Consider the following 23,580-nt stretch of genomic DNA (forward strand, 5'->3'; position numbering starts at 1 on the left):
ACCAAGCAAACCACATACGCTTCTTAGACATTTTCTCATACACTGTTTCCATCCAAATTTGCAAATCATATCAACACATACACGACAACAACATCAATTATTCATATGCATGAAAACTACCTTAACATCACAATAAGTCCTTAAAACAGCCCACAAAACAAATACAACTTCAACTTTAACCATCAAATTCCTTCACTTTCATCACATAATCCATGACAACAAGAACTACAACATTAATTAAAATTAATCCACCATTTTTAATTAGAGTAGCCCCTTCACGGCCCAAACAACACCTCAACATCAACATACACAATTCCTTATATCCAATCCACATCTACCAAATTATAGCAAGTTCAAACCATCTCCAAAACATGTAGAAAAGGATTAAATCATACCTTAGAGACAAGCTCTTATTATCAACCATGGTCGTGAGCTTCCTCCTTTTTTTCCTCCAATTGAACTTGAAAATCTAACAATTTTATGGTGTAGGGGGGGGGGGCTGGCCGTGAGCTATTTAGGGGCTGCCATGGCTGGCCGAACCCTCCCTCTCCTTAGAGCTTTAGAGCTCCTCTCTCTAAGTTCTATTTTGCAAAGTTGAAATTGTAATGTAATTGATGACTTAGTCATCAAACCATAATCTTATATGGTGCCTACAAAATGGACACGTGTCCACCCTTGTGACACGTGTCTATCCTTATGACATTTGTCCAATTTTCATTCAACACCAATCAAATTCTGCCATGTGTCGTGGGGCCAACTTAGTGGTCATATTAGCTTAATTAATTGTTAATCCCCACTTAATAATATAATCATGGTTAATTAATCCCTAATCTCCACTGATATTTCTACACCAATTAAATTTACAAGCAATTGCGCACTCATTAAAAATCGGGGATTTAAAAGCCCTTGTCTCATATCCCAAGAATAATCTCGTCCTTAAACTTACGTCGATTAGCTTTCGAATAATCCGACGTGAAAAAATACGGGGTATAACATCCTTCCCCCCTTTAGAACATTCGTCCTCGAATGTTAAACTGGTCCTGAACTCCCAATACTTACCCAAATGTTCTCTTATTAATTATGCCCGTCACATGCCTCTTTCATTGGTCAATTGGCTATAATTCACTATAACGCATTCTAGGTATCTACATAGTCATTCCCGTAATATTTCATCCTTCTGTTGCTTCTGAAGGTAATTATTTCACGTCGTTGTCTTTGCTTTCCTCTCTATTTCACAGTTGGTTGTCAGTTGTATTGCGAGCTCTTCTGCCGAAGTGTTACTCTTTCTCTTGTCTGCATACTGTCACTGATTGATTCGGACTTGTATTCATGGTGCACTTAGTTATAACTCGACTCTTTCCTTTTCTGTAGTTACTCCCTTAAGATGATACATTGTTCACTTCACTTTACCTTCTAATCTTTAAATAAGATCTTGTAAACGTGCAGACATCCCTCATCGATTTATTAAACTTTACAATTTTTGGAGTATTTCATACCTCCGGTGCTTATAGACCCTACACAGGCTCTGCGGCTAAGACGACCTTTCCCACGGTATAATATTATTTTACTCTGATAACCTTGCTTTGTCCTACTGTTATAGCCCGTCAGGAAGCTTCAGCATCATGTATCACTTTTTGACTTTCTTTTTTTAAAGGTTTTTAATTGTCATTTTGCTTTTAGTTCTTGATCTCGATCTTTAGGGTTTATCAAATAGCGCTAGACTTCACTGTCATCCAGTAACCAGTGACCCGCTTGTTCTGATCGTCTCGGTTAAACCGTTTCACAACTTCCCTTAATCCAACTTGTAACTTCCCTTATCTCGGGTTGTTTCTTTATCTTTACTTCAAAATCTTTTGTTGCCCCTTTACTTAAATTTTCTCTTAGTTCTCCTATCACGCATCATATTGCAATCTTTACAAAAGTATGTGTAGGTGCTCAAATCAGCCCAAGAAATACCTTAGCGTCGCCTCACTAGTCTTTATGAAGACCCTATATTCTTCTTATATCTTTCAATTGATATCAAGGCTCAACTATGGCTATGTCCTATCTGTCCTCAATACTAATTTGGTCCCGGTAATTTGGCTCAAATCATTTTTCACCTTTCCTTAATGTGTCCAGAATGTCACACCCACATTGTTGTTACTAAATCCTTACTTTTCTTATCAAATACTCACTTGGTCTCATTCCTAACATAAAATATGCGTAGATTGCATAACTATTCTTGTATAGCTTGTACAAAGTACATCCAATCTTAGTCATAGTCTTTCCTTCGCTTGGTTTATTCTGCTTTACATATCTTATTTGTACTAAAACTCACTTGCTGTCTATCTTGTCGTACTCCTTTCCCTTCCTTTACTTACCATTCAATTTTCTCATATTCTACTATAGGAGATTCCCTATCTCTTCTTCTTTTCTACTTATAAGTCATAATATCATTAGCAAGCAACCCCGTTGCCAACGTCTCAACCTCCAATCCAGTATAGCATTGCTATCCTTTATAATATGTCTTAAGTTACTCGTTACCATTTTCTTGTTGTATTCTTCCTTTTTATAGGCATCCACTTTCTAATGTCATATAATACAAAATCTTTACAAATGATCCTCAGTCTTGTCTCAAATACCATCCTGACTACTATTCGTTTATCGCTGACTTTCAGATCTTACCAACTTGTTTCCGCATAGGATCTCACTTGAAGTTTGAGTATCCATATTGGATATATTATAGTGTCAATTGTTTCCATTTGTACTCACTTTGCTTTCACCCGCTTCCCCCCTTTGGGGTTGTACTTATACTATATCCATGCCTTTTCTTTATCATTTATAACTTTGATTCCCCAAGTACGAAACCTCAACCAAATCACGAAGCGATGATAACTCTCGATCTATAGTACAAAATCTTATCTGATGGTTGGTACTCGAGTAATGTAATTAATGTAGCAATTTATCCAAAGCCACATTCCATTTATTCCGGTCAGTAAGTAGCTAGTGCTAATAGCCGTTTCAAATTCTCAATTAGGTAGCACTTATATTCTGATGATAAGTGTCCCAAGCTTTCTTATAATAGCCGTTTCAAATTCTCAATTAGGTAGCACTTATATTCTGATGATAAGTGTCCCAAGCTTTCTTATAACACTATCTTTATCCCAACGGATATCATCTGTTTCTTCTAATAAATTCACAATACATCAGTTGTTTCGCAAATCCACAATCCTTGTCCTTTAAGGATTTCACTATTTCCGAGGCGAAGTCACATACACGCAGTACTCCTTTATGCCTCATGCTCTTTCACCTTTGTTGTATACCCAACGCTAACTCCTAACTTACTCAAAATCATATCAAATTCGTCTTAATAGTGGTCTTGTCTTATCACATTCTCGTTGTACTACACCTTAAGTTCGTAGCTATATATTTCCCTTTTATCCTATACTCATACTCAATTAATTACGTCTGTCTTGGGTGCTTCCTTTAGTATTCCTTTCATTTCTCCAGTCTATGTCCATCTTTTATTTTGTACACGGGGAATCTCATGCTACTCCTGTATCCTTCGGAAAACACTACTTCTACATAACCCCTTTCTCATTTTCAAAACATATTATGTTCATCCCTGTTTGTTCTTATCATACCAATCATTTCCTGGCACTTATTTTGTCTCGTTGCTCATCTTTCTTTAGTTTGGTCTTTCACAATTCTTAGCTATACATGTCATAACACATCGCTACACTGTAATCCCACTCCTTTTCTTCTTATTTTCTTCTTTCACTTAACTCCTTCTCTTCCCGTGCTCGCTTTCACTTTCGTTACCACTTGATCTCTATTCTGAACTTTCCCTATAGGACCTTGTAAGTCTTTCTTATTCGTTCTATATTTGCTTTTCCATTTCACACTAATCACATCATATCTTTTAGTCACTTCCTCGCTAGGCTTTACACATTTTTATAACAATCCTTATTATATTCACGTAATATCCTGTTCGTAATCAGTCCTATAGTGTAACACTTCTTAACCTTATTCACGATTCTTACTATGGTTTAATTACACTCTGTGGAGTAGGCGTACTTAACCTTTGGTCAATCTTATCCTTAATATCTCACAAGCTGTCTTATCAATACATTCGTATTTGTCATAATTCTTCCTCCTCCGTATTTTTATCTCAATCATACTATTACTCCTTTTAGTCGCAAACTCGTCGTAATTTATCCCTACTTAGCAGTTCACTCGATACCTCAATAAAACGTTCTATTAAGATTTGCCACCTTTTCCTAAATCATCCCTTAGTGTCACAAGCCCTTTCCAAATTATCCTAGCATTTCATCAACAACATATGAAACACATGATCTACGACAGCCAACAAGTTTGAGTTTTCCTTCTACAAATTCCATCTCCAATTAGATGATTAAGAACTAATGAACTCAAGGACATAAAGATATGATGAAATGTTACCTCAAGAACACAAGAACGCTCCAACTCCCAGATTACGTTACCTGAAGCATCCTCCAAAACCACCATAAGAAGAAGAACTAGAATCCGACAAGTACCACGGGACTTCTCATGCTTGATTCACATAGTTTACCTTCGGATTTGTTCTTGGGTCATGAACGAGTTATTTAATTCATAAAATACTTGATGTATGCTTTGTACTCTTCAAATAAAAGTGAGTATGTAAAGCATGATCAATATCAATATAGAAACGTAGTAAGCAACATAAGAAATAACATAAGATGGGAGATAGTAATATCATCGTCACGGGCACTTACTTGCCATTCATAGGGACTTTCCATTTCTAGCACATAATTGTGTACATACATCCGTATCCGAATCTGTACTCGTATTCGTACTCCTTTACATTTCGTATCCAAGATCGTGTTCGTATACATATCCTTATTCATATTCATATTCATGCTCATATCTATATCATATACATAATTATATTATACACGTATCGCTCGCATAACATACCGACCACGAAGGTTCGGTGTTTCACGTACCCGACCATACATAGGCTCGGTGATCACACATACCTGGCCAACCAAGGCTCAGTGTTACACATACCTGGCCCTACCAAGGCTCAGTGTTATCCATACCCAACTGCAGTGGTGTGCGCGCTTTACATAAACATACATACATATACATCTACATATATTCTACCCAGCCATAAAAGCTCGGGGTTTTCATAATAGCCATACATAGGCACACATACATATAAGCTCGTAAGCATCCTTGCTATTATCGTCACTATCATCATCGTTATCATTATCGCTATCGCTATTACCGTTATAGTCGTCATCAATATCATTATCACTATTTTCGTTATTCGTCACATCTATCTTATAAGCTTGTTTGTCATATGAGGAACTTAGTACAGTTGTAACATATCGAGAATCGTAAGCTTAGTAGCTTTGAAGATAGAGGCATTTGGAGAATATCATAAGCTCGTAGAAGATTTAGATGATTGGCCAAAGAACCATGCCTTATGAAAGAAGGGTTAGCCTTACATACCTTTCCGTTGAACTATTCTACACTTGCACGTTCTCTTCCGAAGCTCACGTCTCTACCTTCATTAAAGTCATACTATCATTAAAATAGATAGCTAACATACATGACAAAAACTTAGAGAAAAATCGGGCAACGTCTCCTCTATTTATACGTCATTCCTCTGTAGCGTATATCAACTCTCGAACGTCAATAATACATTCTCAATACTATAACAATAGTCATTATTCATCCACATTATCCACATTTCTTAGTTTACCTTCAATCACCCATATCTACGGCTATAATACACGACTATGTCCATTCACGTACATTTCTCCTCTCACGTTCTCAACATCATTTATAACACATTTACATCACAATACATCAAGACTCATAACTCAATTCAAGCTATTTCTCAAAATGGCACTATTCCACATTCATGACCCATTTTTCTATACCCTTCTACAATCCAAATATTTCAACTCTTAAATACCTCAAACAACATATAAATACCATAAATCTTACCTTGGATGTTGTAGGAACAATCCTTGGTTGATAATACTCCGCTTGAGCAAAAACCCTAGTTTCTCTCCAATGAGATTTCTTGACTTGAATGATCTTTGATGGGTTTTCTTACACTTGATTCACTTGTTTTGTGTTGTTGATCACTAAAAATCCTTGAATTCTTGTGGAATAAATGTAGAGAGATGTTTCAGAGAGAAGGGGTGTGGACATGAAATGAATTAATGAGCTTGATTCTCCCTTTTAATGACTTAAAATCTTATTTGAGATGAACAGTAGTCGAAAGTGCACAGTGGTCGTAAACTCAGTTTACTGTCCGTATTCCAGTTTACGGGCCATATTTCGTGGACGTATTTAATCATAACAGAACCAGAAAGTCAGGCTGAGATATGGTGATTTACGAACACAGTTTACGGGCCGTATTTCAGTTTACGGGTCCGTATTTCAAGTCGTTTTTAACCATTCAAGCATTTGACAGAAAGTTGAAGTTTTGGAGGTTGAAATACGACATGGAATTTTACGGGTTGCATACTACTTTACGGTCCATATTTCATTTTACGTTTAACTGGCCAAAGTGCAAATCTGCAACTTTTCACATTTTCAGAACCTATAATTAGTAGTTATGGAGCATAACCTATCTCTTATTGCAATTTCCTTTGGAATCTCGCTTAAGGCCATCAAATGTTACTTCTTACTCATGGAAATATCGGTTACTCGTACTCCTCACTAGTCCATTCACTTGGGAAACAATGGAGGATATTCCGAGGTGTAACATTCTTCCCCTCTTAAGAACATTCGTTCTCGAATGTTAAAGTCTTCGGAGATTCTATAAAAATATTGCCAAAGTCTCCCCTATAATATGGTACTACCATCAGGTCACAACAACACATAATAACAATGCCTCATAGGGCCACAACAAAATAGCAATAGAATTTGGCCACACGTGACCGAAAAGCATAAAAGGAAAACATACATACCTTGTGATCTTGATATCTCATCTTGGATCTCTTCCAAGGGCTGGAATAAATGCGGGTATCTGGATCGCATACCTTCTTCCACTTCCCATGTCATTTCTTCTCGTTCACTATTTCTCCATAAAACCTTAACTGAGGCCACTTCTTTGTTTCTAAGCCTCCATACTTGCCTATCTAGTATGGAAATGGGTACCTCTTCATAAGTCAACGTTTCTGTCACTTGCACATCACTTATTGGCACAATCTTAGTAGGATCTCCAACGCACTTTCGAAGCATCGAGACATGGAAAACTGGATAGACTGACTCCAAATCCGGAGGTAGATCAAATTCATAGGCCACTTTGCCCACTTTGCGCACAATCTCATACGGCCCAATGTACCGGGGACAAAGCTTCCCCTTCTTGCCAAATCTCATAACGCCCTTCATTGGCGACACTTTCAAGAACACCCAATCTTTCACTTGGAACTCTAAGTCTCTTCGACGATTATCCGCATAGGACTTTTGACGACTTTGAGCTGCCAATAACCTATCTTGTATGAGCTGGACTTTCTCTACGGCTTGCTGGACCAAGTCTGGCCCTATCAATTTAGCCTCTCCTATTTCACACCACCCAATTGGGGATCTACACTTTCGCCCATACAAAGTTTCGTACGGTGCCATTGGAATACTAGAATGATAACCATTATTTTAAGAAAATTCAATCAGTGGCAAATGATCATCCCAACTACCTCCAAAATCTATCATACATGCCCGTAACATATCTTCAAGAGTCTGAATGGTGCGCTCCGCTTGTCCATCAGTCTGCGGGTGAAATGTCGTGCTAAGGCTCACTTGGGTCCCTAAACTCTCTTGGAAAGACTTCCAAAAATTAGCCGTAAACTGAGTCCCTCTATCGGAGATAATAGATACTGGAACACCATGGAGTCTCACTATCTCTTTAAGATAAAGCTTTGCATAATCTTCTGCCACGTACGTCGTTCTGACTGGTAAGAAATGAGCTGACTTGGCGAGTCTATCCACAATCACCCATATGGAATCATACTTACGTCTAGTACGGGGTAAACCTGAAATGAAGTCCATGCTAATCACTTCCCACTTCCAAGTTGGGATTTCTATAGCTAGCAACAATCCACCCGGCTTTTGATGCTCGATTTTCACTTGTTGACAATTGGGACATTGAGCTACGAATTTCGCTATATCTTTCTTCATTCCATTCCACCAATATATAGACTTAAGGTCATGATACATTTTCGTCACCCCGGGGTGAATAGAATAATGGGAACAATGAGCTTCTCTCAATATCTGGTGGCGTATACCTGTCACATTGGGAACACATAATCTGCCTCGGCATCGGAGAACTCCATCTCCTGAAATATCAAATGATGACTCCTCTGTCTGAGGGAGTGTATCTCTGTAATGCCTTAGCATGGAATCTTCATATTGTCGCTTCTTTACTTCTGCTACTAGCGACGAGATTGCCAAATTCTGAATAGTATTTCCCTTGCTACCCGAGTCCACTACTCGAACTCCTAGGCTAGCTAATTGCTGGAGCTCATGAGCCATTTCTCTTTTCTCTGGTCGTACATCACATAAACTTCCCATAGATTTGCGGCTAAGAGCATCAGCCATAATATTTGCCTTTCCGGGGTGATATAGGATATCAACATCATAATCTTTTAGCAATTCCAACCACTGTCACTGCCGCAAATTCAACTCTTTCTGTTTGAAGATATACTGAAGACTCTTATGATCTGTATAAATATCCACATGGACACCGTATAAATAATGTCTCCATATCTTTAATGCATGAACCACTGCAGCCAATTCTAGATCGTGGGTCAGATAATTCTGCTTATGTTTCGTAATTACCTTGAAGCATACGCGATTACTTTACCATGTTTCATCAATACACAACCTAGCCCAATTCCTGAAGCATCGCAATAAACAATATATCCTTCCAATCCGTCTGGAAGTGTCAAGACTGGGGTGGAAGTCAATCTACTTTTCAACTCTTGGAAGTTACGTTCACAAGCATCTGTCCATTGAAACTTTGCTAATTTCTGGGTCAACTTTGTGAGCGGTGCAGAAATAGAAGAAAAACCCTCTACAAATCTCCTGTAATAACCTGCTAAGCCCAGAAAGCTACGAACCTCCGTAGGAGTCGTGGGCCTTGGCCAAGTCTTCACGGCCTTAATCTTTTGACCATCTACCCGAACACCATCGGCTACAACAATATGTCCCAGAAATGTCACTGAGTTCAACCAAAACTCACATTTGGAAAACTTTGCAAACAGCTCTCGAGTTTGAAGAACTCCGAGGATAGTACGCAATTGATCCGCATGTTCTGCCTCGAATCTAGAATATACCAAGATGTTGTCGACGAATACAATCACAAATAGATCTAGGAAAGGCCTGAACACATTTTTCATCAAATCCATAAATACTACCGTTGCATTAGTTAGCCCAAATGACATTACCCGAAACTCAAAATGACCATATCTTCTTCTGAAGGCTGTCTTAGGGATATCTTTCCCCCTAACTCTCACTTGGTGATACCCGGACCTCAAATCGATCTTTGAAAACCATTTGGCGCCTTGCAATTGATCAAATAAGTCATCAATCCTCGGAAGAGGATACTTGTTCTTAATCGTCACCTTATTCAATTGCCGGTAATCAATACACATTCTCAAGGAGCCATCTTTTTTTCGGACAAACATTACGGGTGCTCCCCACGGGGATGAACTAGGCCTAATAAAGCCTTTTTCAAGCAAGTCTTTCAATTGTTCCTTCAACTCTTTCAATTCCGCCGGAGCCATCCTATAAGGAGGAATAGATATAGGCTTAGTCCCTGGCAACACATCAATGGCGAAATCAATCTCCCGCTCGGGAGGAAGGCCAAGCTCTTCCGGGAACACATCCGGAAATTCATTCACTACGGGAACTGATTGAAGATTCGGCGACTCGGCTTCTACATCCTGAACCCGGATTAGATGGTAGATACACCCTTTTGTGATCATTTTCCTTGCCTTTAGATAGGAAATAAACCTACCTTTTGGTGACGCCGTATTCCCTTTCCATTCTAAGACTGGTTACTCCGGAAATTGGAAACGAACCATTTTCATTCTACAATCAACGTTGGCGTAGCAGGAAGCCAACCAATCCATGCCCATAATAACATCAAAATACACCATTTCTAACTCATGCAAGTCGATCATGGTACGACGATCACAAATCACAATTACACAATTTCTATATACTCGGCTAGCTATTACCGATTCACCCACGGGTATAGACACCTCAAAAGGTTTAATCGACTCCGGCTTGACTCTAAATCGACCAGTAATATATAGAGTAACATATGACAATGTGGAGCGCGGATCAATCAAAGCATATACATCATGAGAAAATACCGATAATATACTTGTAACCACGTCAGGAGAAGACTCAAGATCTTGGCGTCCTGCCAAAGCATAAACACGTTGCTGAGGACCGCTAGAACTAGGGACTCTCCCTCTGCCTCTACCATGGCCGACTGGCGCATGTGAACCTGGCCCCATAGGGCGCATAGAATATGAAGATCGGGTACTGACCCTGAAGGCTGAGCCCTACCTATACCATGAATCGAAGTGCAATCGCGCATAATATGGGCTGGTCGACCACATGAATAGCAAGCCTCTGAACCCAATCGGCATTGACCCCAATACAACTTCCCACACTGGGAACATCGTGGAAAGGGTGGCCTTGCCTGACCCGAATCACCTCTGCGCTGGGACCCCGAAAAACTCTGACTCGGCTCGGAATGAGTAGATCTATCGAATCTCTAGCCTGAAAACCGTGGAGATGCACTAGCCATAGAATACCCTGAATGCCTGGGAAACTGTTGCCTGTGCCCACCTCTGAACTCACTCATCAGACCTGAAAATCTGGCCCTCTTGCTATGTTCCCTATCATGCTCGCGTTCGCTTCTTTGCTGTCGCAGGCTTTCTTCTAAGTTCTGAGCATGAGCCTGAATGCGAGCATTAGCCTGAATGCGTGCAATATCCATATTGTCCTGAAGGGATGCAGTCAAGCAACTATCCATCAAATGTGGCCCTAGGCCCTTCACAAATTGGTGTACCCGGTCACCCATATCCGTTACCATGGCCGAAGCATACCTAGCCAAAGAATTAAAGCGGAGACTATACTCTAGAGCACTCATGCTACCTTTCCTGAAATTTAAGAACTTATCGGCTCTAGCTCGCTGAACTTCTGGGGGCATATAATGTCGGAGAAAAGCATCAACAAACTCTTTCCATACCGAGGGAGGTGCATTGGCTCCCCATGAAGCCATCTAAACTCGGTACCAATTGACCGAGACATCTCTAAATCTATACGACGCTAACTCCACCGATTCGGTGTCCGAAGCATGTATCAATAGAAGCGTCCTCAACATACCATCAATGAAATCCTGAGGGTCCTCCTCCGGCTTTGACCCAAAGAATTCCGGAGGGTTCTAAGTAATGAAATCATGGGCCCTTGCACTAACAGCCCTGTCACCTTCCCCTGTACTTTGCCGCTGAGTCTGAGAAGCAACCAACTGAGTAAGCAAATGGCCTTTTTCACATCTTGGCCTGAAGCATCCGGTGGAGGAGCAGGAGGTGCTGGAGCTGGGGGTGAGGCTCCCTCACGCTCCTCTAATATAGGTACTGATCGGGAGGACTGAGATTGAGCCGCACTCTGGGACTCACTTTCCTCTACTACTGGTGGCGGTGCACTTTCAGCCCGCTTTTCTACCACCGTCTTGCCCTTTTGGGCTGCTGTAGCCTTTCTCTTTATAGGCATTTCTGAAATACACAACACACGGTTAAGGAATAAGAATTTCTTATATCATAGCTCTATCGCATTATTCTTATGAAGAAAGAAGGTCATTTGTTCCTAAAATGTCAGCAGCTTCTTGTTTATAAGTGTGGCGCGCAACACACCCATAACCAAGAATCTACTAGACACGGCTCATAGACACACCCTAGGGCTGAACTTCTCTGATACCACTTTGGTCACGACCCGTCTAGAGGGCCGCGACGAGCGCCCGGTGCTAGCCCACCCGGGCACCCCTTGGCTTAGACTTATGCTTACATCTAGGTGAGCCACATAATTAAACATACATTTCTATTCATCATTCATGCTAGTCCCATTGGACGACAATGCTTTTATATCATGGTTGGCATCTATACCACGTCAATGTACATGAGCCGACAAAACTATCAAAATGACATACAAAATATAGGCCGACAAGGCCAGACTGTCACGACCCAGCCCCGTGGGCCGCGACTGGCACCCTACCTGGGTACCCAGACCAAATCGCATATTCATTTCCGAATCCAAACTTATTTCAGAATTTTCAAGAAGTTATATCACACATAATTTATATCGGAAATATGTCTTAAGCGGTCATATCAAATCAAACTCAAACAAAGCGGCGGAATAGGCATCGCCGGTCAAAATACAAACATATACAGAAGGGCCATTTGGGGCCATCATATCAAACAGACCGCTTTAAGACCCGAAAGCAAAATCAGACAACATACACATAGGACCCTCGCCCCACAAATATGACTACAGGCCTCTACGAATTCAAAACATAACATATGGCGAGACAGGGCCCCGCCGAACCCAAACTGTCAAATATACAAAGGATATACAGAGTAGAGGAGTCTGTACCAAGAGTGGACTCCGGACCCAGTAAGAGTACTCCGAAAAGCAAGAAGTGAAGCCTACTGCGGAGGATCACCGATATCTGCACCTGCGGGCATAAAACGCAGCCCCCGAAGAAAGGGGGTCAGTACGAAATATGTACTGAGTATGTAAAGCACGGAGTACAGAATTATAGATCAAAACCGAAAGCAAATCAAATGTCAAAGTGGGGTACAAACTGGTATGTCAAAATCTGTATCGAAATAATATACATGTATTTTATGCAAACAAAATCATGCAAACGCTTAAGAACGTGGTCGCCACTCCGACGCTGGCGCCACACACAGCATAACACCAGAAGGTTTCAAATCTCCGTACATCCCCGAACATAATCATAATCATCGGTGAGCGTATCGCATCACGAGCCATATCACAGCAGAACTCCAAACGGAACCCGGCCCTATGGCGAAGCCTCGGGAACCGTAACACAGCATACGGCCGAATTTATCATACAACGCACGAATCAAAACCGGCCCGGGAACCGGTGAACGAAGTCATAATAAGGCACGAGCGGAGTCGTGAGCAAACAAATGCAAATCGTATTTCAAAATAGTGTTTCAAAACAAAGTAAACTCATAAATCATATCCTATTACAAAATAGTCGAATACTTAGTCGACATAAGGTTTCATTTTGCAAAACAATTCCAAAATGGTCCATATAGTTCAAAACCTAGATTAGTGCATCGAATAGTCCAAACATACCCCGTGGAAGGATGTTCCAAAGATCAGAAGTGGTACGCTCAACTCTATTCTCAAAGATGGCCCGAAGGGCAAATCGGGCATTTTAGGGTAGCGGACCCACCTCGAGTCGAAGTGAGGTGGCGAACATATTCTTTTTCGAGCAGTAATATGCCAAAGGTCATACATAATCATTTCTAGGTTACCCGACCACATTTCGATAGGTTTCGGACGAATAATGGCATTCTAGCCAAAAGGGAGCCTTTAGGCTTCAATCGAATTGAATGAATAGTAACTTTCCTGTGGATCGGGTTTCGAGGAGCAGAAATGCTCCGGAAGGTCTCATATTCAACCAACACACTAAGATATGCCAAATAAAGAATTGGGAAGCTTTACATACCTCACAGATGTCGTAAGCTCCTCCAAAAGTCCCGTCCCGTTTCGTCAAAAATCTGCAAATGGTCAAAGTTACCAAATGAGATTCTTAGGCTCAAAAATGCCTTTAACTCCATATTTGCCTACCAAAATTTCGGCAGCATTTCCCCTATAAATCTAACATCCCCGAGGCGTAACTCGGCTCAAATTAACCAACCACAACAGCCCACACATCAACCAAACAATATAAACAACAATCAAGTCACCCTAGCTTCAACATTCTACATGATTTCTTAAGTTGGCAACTTCCATTCAAACTTTCAAAATCCCAATTCTATATTCACATAATTGTATTCATTTACCCATCCAACACTAGTCAAACACATTCCAAATTCAATCTAAGCCATACACGAAATTGCACCAAAATCAATAAATTTCCATAGTTCTTCAAAATATCAAAATTTCAGGACGAACATTCTAACTAACGTCGTTTCATTCCGAATTCATCCATATCATTAAAAAGTCATATCTAAAGTCTCTAGTACCAAAAATATACATTGATATACATAAAGATACCAAGGATATACACTTTCCGATAACATCCGAATTCGTTTTCCACCGCCAATCTAATTCAACAATCAATCATTTACGATATAAGGATCACAACAACACATTATGCCAACTTAAACAAGATCAATTCAAGCCATTTCTTTCCTTCCATACTCACGGCCAAACACACTACACACACACACCCACGACTTTCTATTTACGTTAAAATTACAGGATCTCCATCTACTTCCAATGCTTAACACATTCACATCAATTCTATAACATAAAAGGGGCAAAATTCTTACCTTTCCTTGAAACCCCGACTTGTCGCAAACGTCGATCTCGTGCCAAACTAATTATACCCCGTTGAAGAGGGCCTTGAGTACTTCACAATTATGGGAAGAACAAGAATTTTGATCAACTACCAAGCTTGGAGATTTTTTTTTTCTTTCTCCTCTAGCTACGGCCGAATGCCCCTTTTCTTTGTTGATGTTCTTGATTGTGATTTTTGCTCTTGAATACTACTAAGGGTCTTACATATATATCCATTTAGGGGTCATGTGCATAGCACATGACCCTTTAAAAGTGGGTTTGGGCTTGGCAAAGGGGCCGGCCACCCTTCAACTCTTGGGCTTCATTTTTCATTTTTTTTTTCAACTTTCTTGGCCCAATTCATAAAAGTCCCGTTTTGTAATTCCCGAAACTAATTTACGAAGTTCCAAATTTACCCTTGGCCTTTCCCGAGGGCTTAGCATTAAAGATTTCACAACCAACATAGTCATATTCACAAAAAATTAAATTAGGTCCTTCTAACACCCGAGTCATAATTATTTCTCGATTTCCAATCGTACGAGAACACGGGATATAACATTCTCCCCCCCTTAAGAACATTCATCCCCGAATGTTAGATTAATCTTATAAGGTCTTATGATCAAGGCAGGGGTGTCCCTTTTTAATAATGACATACGTAATTTATTTTAGCAATCAACACAACAAACTGAAAAAAAGAAATTAGATTACCTGTGGATGTCGAAAACAAGTGGGGATATTTCTTCTTCATCTCGTCTTCCGCCTCCCAAGTCATCTCCTCCCGATTATTGTTGCGCCACAGGACTTTGACGGAGGGCACTTCTTTAGTGCGTAGTCTCCGCACCTGTCAATCCAGAATAGATACAGGCTGCTCGTCATAAGATAACTGCTCCGTCACCTGAATGTCGTCAACTGGGAATATCCTGGCAGGATCACCAATGCATTTCCGCAACATAGACACATGAAACACCGGGTGTACGGCCTCCAAGTCGGATGGTAAGTCTAGCTCATAGGCGACCTCGCCTATCTTTCGCACGATCTGATACGGTCCAATGTACCGGGGGCTCAACTTACCCTTTTTACCGAATCTCATGACACCCTTCATGGGCGACACCTTCAGGAATACCCAGTCGCCAATCCGGAACTCTAACGGTCGACGTCGTCTATCTGCATAAGCTTTCTGTCGACTCTGAGCAGCCAATAATCGTTCTCGAATAAGCTTTACCTTATCTACAGCCTCCTGGATCACGTCTGGGCCAATCAACTTAGTCTCGCCCACGTCAAACCAGCCAATAGGAGACCTGCATCTCCTGCCATAAAGGGCCTCATACGGAGCCATCTGGATGCTGGAGTAGTAACTGTTATTATAGGCAAACTCAATAAGCGGCAAATGATCATCCCAGCTGCCCCTGAAATCAATAACGCAGGCCCGCAACATATCTTCGAGCGTCTGAATAGTGCGCTCGGCCTGCCCGTCGGACTGGGGGTGAAAAGCTGTACTGAGACTCACCTGAGTCCCTAATCCCTCCTGAAATGACCTCCAGAAATTTGCTGTAAACTGGGTACCTCGGTCAGTAATAATAGATATAGGGACTCCGTGAAGTCTGACTATCTCTCTGATATACAATCTGGCATAGTCTTCAGCCGAATAAGTAGTCCGAACCGGAAGGAAATGGGCTGATTTCGTCAGCCTGTCAACAACAACCCAGATAGAGTCGTACCTGCGTGGAGTGCGCGGTAATCCAACAACGAAATCCATATTAATCATCTCCCATTTCCAGGCTGGAATTTCCATCTCCTGCAATAATCCACCGGGCTTCTGATGCTCGATCTTAACTTGCTGGCAGTTCGGGCACTGACTAACAAACTCAGCAATATCTTTCTTCATGCCGTCCCACCAATACAAACACCTGAGGTCCCGGTACATTTTAGTGGAACCAGGATGGACAGAATATCGTGCATTATGGGCCTCGCCCATAATCTGCCGCCGTAAGCCCGCAACGTCCGGTACACAGAATCTGCCGTCATATAATAATACTCCGTCAGGCGAGATCTCAAACTGAGTCTTTGATTTACTAAGGGCCACATCTCTGTACTGAATCAAAAGAGGATCCTCAAACTGGCGCTGCTTTACCTCCTGAATAATAGATGACTCAGCAACTGGACGAACAGAAATCCCAGAATCTCCAGAATCCACCAAACGAACCCCGAGGCTGGCCAGCTGATGAATATCACGAACCAAATCTCTCTTATCAGATGGAACATCAGCCAGACTGCCCACGGACTTGCGGCTAAGCGCATCAGCTACCACATTGGCTTTCCCCGGATGGTACAAAATATCAACATCGGAATCCTTTAGTAACTCAAGCCATCTCCGCTGCCGCAAATTTAGTTCCTTCTGCCTAAAAATATACTGGAGACTCTTATGGTCCGTATAGATATCAACATGGACCCCATATAAATAATGCCGCCAAATCTTCAAAGCATGAATCACCGCGGCCAACTCAAGATCATGAGTGGGATAGTTCTTCTCGTGCGGTCTGAGCTGTCGGGAAGCATAGGCTATGACTCGACCGTGCTGCATCAATACACATCCTATCCCAATACCAGAGGCGTCACAATAGACAGCATACCCGTCAGATCCCTCTGGAAGAGCCAAAACTGGTGCTGTAATCAATCTCTCCTTCAGCATCTGAAAGCTGCGCTCGCAAGCATCTGTCCACTGGAATTTTGCTGCTTTCTGGGTAAGCCTCGTCAGTGGTGCTGAAATAGAAGAGAAATCCTCCACGAACCTGCGGTAATACCCAGCCAATCCAAGAAAACTACGCACCTCTGTCGGTGTAGTAGGCCTGGGCCAATTCTGCACAGCCTCAATCTTCTGCGTGTCAACCCGAATACCATCTGCGCCGACAATATGGCCCAAGAATGCCACAGAAGTCAACCAGAACTCACACTTAGAGAATTTAGCATATAACTTCTGCTGACGGAGGATGCCAAGTACCGTCCTCAAATGATCTGAATGCTCCTCGACTGATCGCGAGTAAATCAGAATATCGTCAATAAACACAATAACAAACATATCCAGGAAAGGCCGAAATACCCGGTTCATCAGATCCATAAATACTGCTGGAGCATTAGTCAGCCCGAAAGACATAACTCTGAACTCATAATGCCCGTACCGAGTCCTGAAAGCAGTCTTCGGGATATCTGACTCCCGTACTCGCACCTGATGGTAACCAGAACGCAGATCTATCTTTGAAAAATGTCTAGCACCCTGCAGCTGGTCAAACAAGTCATCAATCCGGGGGAGGGGATATTTATTCTTAATAGTCACCTTATTCAGCTGCCGGTAGTCGATACACATCCGCAATGACCCATCTTTCTTCCTGACAAACAATACCGGCGCCCCCCAGGGTGATGTACTGGGCCTGATAAAACCCTTATCCAGCAAATCTTTCAGCTGCTCTTTCAACTCCTTCAACTCAGCTGGTGCCATTCTGTACGGAGGAATAGATATAGGCTGCGTATCCGGCATCAACTCAATAGAAAAATCAATCTCCCGGTCAGGCGGAAGGCCAGGAAGCTCGTCAGGAAAAACATCTGGAAACTCGCTGACGACCGGAACAGACTGAAGGGTAGGTACCTCCGCGGCAGTATCGCGCATACGAACCAAATGATAGATATACCCCTTCTGGATCATCTTTTTAGCCTTGAGGTATGAAATAAACTTACCCTTCGGCGATGTTGTAGATCCGAACCACTCTATGACTGGTTCCCCTGGAAACTGAAAACGGACTACCTTTTTCTGGCAGTCGACATTAGCATAACAGGAAGACAACCAGTCCATGCCCATAATGACGTCAAACTCAAGCATGTCTAACTCTATCAAATCAGCCTTAGTGCTACGATCATAAATGGTCACAGAACAATCCCTATAGATCTGTCTCGCTACAATAAAATCCCCAACTGGCGTAGCTACCTCAAATGGCTCTATAGGCTCAGACACTATCCCAATCTTACTAGCAACGAGCGGGGAAATATATGATAAAGTAGAGCCAGGGTCAATCAATGCATATACAGATCTGGAGAAAACCAGCAATGTACCTGTGACGACATTTGGCGAAGCCTCCTGATCCTGGCGGCTGGCCAAAGCATATATGCGGTTCGAGGGACCGCTAGAACCTGAAGTGCCACCGCGGCCTCGACCGCGTCCTGCCGGTGCTGAAATACCTCGCCCTCCAGGGCGTGCAACTGATGGAGCAGAAGAAGAACCGGCGGCTGACCCTGTCTGCTAAGCAGCACTACCAGAACCGCTAGCCAATGGACAATCTCTCATAAAGTGGCCCTGACCACCACGCGAAAAGCAAGCTCCAGTCGCTCGGTAACACTCCCCGGGATGAGACTTCCCGCAATGAGGACAACGGGGCCTGGGTGGTCTGGCCTGGCTGGGACCCCTGGGTACCTGTGAACCTGCTACTCTGGAGCTCTGACCGGCCCCAGACGGTCCTGTACTATCGAATCTCCGGCTGCCTGACTGCGTACTCCGGCCGGACGAAGGAAAATGCCTATCTGACTGCTGCTGCTGAGGCTGTCCGCCTCGAGAATCTCCAGAATAACCTGCGGACCTAGCCCTCTTGGGCGGCCTCCTATCTCGATCTCTGCCAGCCGGATCAGACCTGCGACGGTCCTCCATACCCATCGCATAGGCCTGAAGTCGGGAAATGTCCATGTCTGCCTGCAATGACACTGCCATACAACTATCAACCAAATACCGGTCCAATCCCATAACATATCTGTGCATCCGATCGGACATATCTGCTACCACGGCCGGTGCATATCGGGCCAGAGAATCAAACTCAAGGTTATACTCGCGAACACTCCGACCCCTCTGCTGCAGACGTAAGAATCGATCAGCCCGTGCCCGCCGTAACTCTGGGGGCAAAAAGTGGCGGGTGAATGCTGTCACAAACTGATCCCAAGTGGCTGGAGGGGCACCCTCTCCTCTAGACAGCTCCCAAGTCTCGTACCAGTGGGTAGCCACATCTCGAAGCCGGTGCGAAGCCAGCTCAACTGACTCGGTCTCTGAAGCCCTGACCAAGTCCAGTGAGCGTCGCATCCCCCGAATAAAGTCGTGGGGGTCCTCGTCGGGCTTAGACCCGAAGAACTCAGGAGGGCCACATAACAAAAACTCCCGAACTCTCAGGCTGTCCCGCCTGTCATCATCATCGTCGTCCCTCCGCCCGCGCCTGCGAGCCTGTCCTGCTACCAGTGTAGTCAACAGCTGTACAGCCTCCCTCAGGGTCCTATCCTCCGCCCCTGGCTGAGGAGCTGGAGTCTCAGGTGCGGGTACACGGACCTCTGGAGCTGCTGAAGGTCCTGCTCCAGGCTGTACTAGTGGGGGTGTAGCAGACCCCTCAGACTGTGGCACATCCTCAGGCAAATCATATACACGAGCCCGGGTAGCTCGCTGTGCCTGGCTAGTCTCTCCAATCCTCGCCTTGCCCTTCTGGGCCGCCGTTGCCTTCTTCGGAGGCATCACTGCAAACACAAAGGCGAGTCAGGTCAAAATCACCCTAATAGCACAACTCTATCGCACGATCTAAGATTCCAAAGAAAGTGACATCCTAAATGCCCTGTAGCTTCCCATTTATAGATGTGGTGCACAACACATCGATAAACAAGGCTCTACGAGACACGGCCTGTAGACATTCCGAGGACAAACCGCTCTGATACCACTTTTGTCACGACCCAGCCCCGTGGGCCGCGACTGGCACCCTACCTGGGTACCCAGACCAAATCGCATATTCATTTCCGAATCCAAACTTATTTCAGAATTTTCAAGAAGTTATATCACACATAATTTATATCGGAAATATGTCTTAAGCGGTCATATCAAATCAAACTCAAACAAAGCGGCGGAATAGGCATCGCCGGTCAAAATACAAACATATACAGAAGGGCCATTTGGGGCCATCATATCAAACAGACCGCTTTAAGACCCGAAAGCAAAATCAGACAACATACACATAGGACCCTCGCCCCACAAATATGACTACAGGCCTCTACGAATTCAAAACATAACATATGGCGAGACAGGGCCCCGCCGAACCCAAACTGTCAAATATACAAAGGATATACAGAGTAGAGGAGTCTGTACCAAGAGTGGACTCCGGACCCAGTAAGAGTACTCCGAAAAGCAAGAAGTGAAGCCTACTGCGGAGGATCACCGATATCTGCACCTGCGGGCATAAAACGCAGCCCCCGAAGAAAGGGGGTCAGTACGAAATATGTACTGAGTATGTAAAGCACGGAGTACAGAATTATAGATCAAAACCGAAAGCAAATCAAATGTCAAAGTGGGGTACAAACTGGTATGTCAAAATCTGTATCGAAATAATATACATGTATTTTATGCAAACAAAATCATGCAAACGCTTAAGAACGTGGTCGCCACTCCGACGCTGGCGCCACACACAGCATAACACCAGAAGGTTTCAAATCTCCGTACATCCCCGAACATAATCATAATCATCGGTGAGCGTATCGCATCACGAGCCATATCACAGCATAACTCCAAACGGAACCCGGCCCTATGGCGAAGCCTCGGGAACCGTAACACAGCATACGGCCGAATTTATCATACAACGCACGAATCAAAACCGGCCCGGGAACCGGTGAACGAAGTCATAATAAGGCACGAGCGGAGTCGTGAGCAAACAAATGCAAATCGTATTTCAAAATAGTGTTTCAAAACAAAGTAAACTCATAAATCATATCCTATTACAAAATAGTCGAATACTTAGTCGACATAAGGTTTCATTTTGCAAAACAATTCCAAAATGGTCCATATAGTTCAAAACCTGGATTAGTGCATCGAATAGTCCAAACATACCCCGTGGAAGGATGTTCCAAAGATCAGAAGTGGTACGCTCAACTCTATTCTCAAAGATGGCCCGAAGGGCAAATCGGGCATTTTGGGGTAGCGGACCCACCTCGAGTCGAAGTGAGGTGGCGAACATATTCTTTTTCGAGCAGTAATATGCCAAAGGTCATACATAATCATTTCTAGGTTACCCGACCACATTTCGATAGGTTTCGGACGAATAATGGCATTCTAGCCAAAAGGGAGCCTTTAGGCTTCAATCGAATTGAATGAATAGTAACTTTCCTGTGGATCGGGTTTCGAGGAGCAGAAATGCTCCGGAAGGTCTCATATTCAACCAACACACTAAGATATGCCAAATAAAGAATTGGGAAGCTTTACATACCTCACAGATGTCGTAAGCTCCTCCAAAAGTCCCGTCCCGTTTCGTCAAAAATCTGCAAATGGTCAAAGTTACCAAATGAGATTCTTAGGCTCAAAAATGCCTTTAACTCCATATTTGCCTACCGAAATTTCGGCAGCATTTCCCCTATAAATCTAACATCCCCGAGGCGTAACTCGGCTCAAATTAACCAACCACAACAGCCCACACATCAACCAAACAATATAAACAACAATCAAGTCACCCTAGCTTCAAAATTCTACATGATTTCTTAAGTTGGCAACTTCCATTCAAACTTTCAAAATCCCAATTCTATATTCACATAATTGTATTCATTTACCCATCCAACACTAGTCAAACACATTCCAAATTCAATCTAAGCCATACACGAAATTGCACCAAAATCAATAAATTTCCATAGTTCTTCAAAATATCAAAATTTCACGACGAACATTCTAACTAACGTCGTTTCATTCCGAATTCATCCATATCATTAAAAAGTCATATCTAAAGTCTCTAGTACCAAAAATATACATTGATATACATAAAGATACCAAGGATATACACTTTCCGATAACATCCGAATTCGTTTTCCACCGCCAATCTAATTCAACAATCAATCATTTACGATATAAGGATCACAACAACACATTATGCCAACTTAAACAAGATCAATTCAAGCCATTTCTTTCCTTCCATACTCACGGCCAAACACACTACACACACACACCCACGACTTTCTATTTACGTTAAAATTACGGGATCTCCATCTACTTCCAATGCTTAACACATTCACATCAATTCTATAACATAAAAGGGGCAAAATTCTTACCTTTCCTTGAAACCCCGACTTGTCGCAAACGTCGATCTCGTGCCAAACTAATTATACCCCGTTGAAGAGGGCCTTGAGTACTTCACAATTATGGGAAGAACAAGAATTTTGATCAACTACCAAGCTTGGAGATTTTTTTTTTTCTTTCTCCTCTAGCTACGGCCGAATGCCCCTTTTCTTTGTTGATGTTCTTGATTGTGATTTTTGCTCTTGAATACTACTAAGGGTCTTACATATATATCCATTTAGGGGTCATGTGCATAGCACATGACCCTTTAAAAGTGGGTTTGGGCTTGGCAAAGGGGCCGGCCACCCTTCAACTCTTGGGCTTCATTTTTCATTTTTTTTTCAACTTTCTTGGCCCAATTCATAAAAGTCCCGTTTTGTAATTCCCGAAACTAATTTACGAAGTTCCAAATTTACCCTTGGCCTTTCCCGAGGGCTTAGCATTAAAGATTTCACAACCAACATAGTCATATTCACAAAAAATTAAATTAGGTCATTCTAACACCCGAGTCATAATTATTTCTCGATTTCCAATCGTACGAGAACACGGGATATAACACAGACATATCTAACCATGTACACGTGTCTATGAGCCTCTAAGGAGAGTATAACAAATCATATAGGCGGGACAGGACCCCGCTATGCCCATAATCATAAACACAAAAGAATAATTACCCAAAAGTTATGGCTCCGAATGAAATGGAGCTCTGCTATGTAGTCCCTGAGAATGTAGCTATGGATCAAGTCTGTCTCCCTGTGCACCTGCGGGCATGACGCAACGTCCACAAACAAAAGGACGTCAGTACGAAGAATATACTGAGTATGTAAAGCATGATCAATATCAATATAGAAACGTAGTAAGCAACA

The sequence above is a fragment of the Lycium barbarum genome, chromosome 7 (assembly GCF_019175385.1).
Source record: "Lycium barbarum isolate Lr01 chromosome 7, ASM1917538v2, whole genome shotgun sequence".
NCBI lineage: Eukaryota > Viridiplantae > Streptophyta > Magnoliopsida > Solanales > Solanaceae > Lycium > Lycium barbarum.